Source organism: Octopus bimaculoides, chromosome 3, assembly GCF_001194135.2.
Source record: "Octopus bimaculoides isolate UCB-OBI-ISO-001 chromosome 3, ASM119413v2, whole genome shotgun sequence".
NCBI classification, from domain to species: Eukaryota; Metazoa; Mollusca; class Cephalopoda; order Octopoda; family Octopodidae; genus Octopus; species Octopus bimaculoides.
Window position 1 is genome coordinate 21,809,963 of NC_068983.1, and position 777 is coordinate 21,810,739.

Below are 777 nucleotides of genomic sequence, written 5' to 3' on the forward strand. Positions count from 1 at the left end.
GAAGAAGGGTGAAAAAACAAGATGAGTGAGAAGCAAGGAGGAGGAGGAGGAGGAGGAGGAAACAGAAAAAGAATTTGCAGTGGTGCAAGGGAATCATGAAATAGTGATTGGGCGGTGATGCAAGGTAGAAGCAGACCTGAGTATCAAACCGATGCTGGTGTGTTTACGTCCCCGTAACTTAGCGGTTCAGCAAAAGAGATCGACAGAATAAGTACTAGGCTTCCAAAGAATAAGTCCTGGGGTCGATTTGCTCGACTAAAAAGGCGGTGCCCCAGCATGGCCGCAGTCAAATGACTGAAACAAGTAAAAGAGTAAAAGAGTAAAAGAGTACAGTGTGTGGATTAAATGGCTTACCAAATATAATCTCTATGAAATAAGGAAGCCTCTATAGAGTTTATTTTACTGGTTAGAAAGAGCAGCTAAACTGCTGCCATTGAATCACACCTTACCATCTTAAAAGAAAATGGAAGGACACCTGGAGTAATGTATTTTTAATGCTGGGTGGTTGGTGTTAGGGAAGGGCATTTGGCTGTATAAACCATGCCAAAGCAGACACAGAAGTCTGGTGCAGGCTCGTATCTGGCCAGCGCCTGTCAAACCATCCAACCCATACCAGCATGGAAGGCAGACGTTAAATGATGATGATGATGATGATGATGGTGATGATGATGAGGATGATGGTGTTGATGATGATGATGATGACGATGATGGTGATGATGATGAGGATGATGATGATGGTGGTGATGATGATGATGATGACGATGACGGTGATGATGA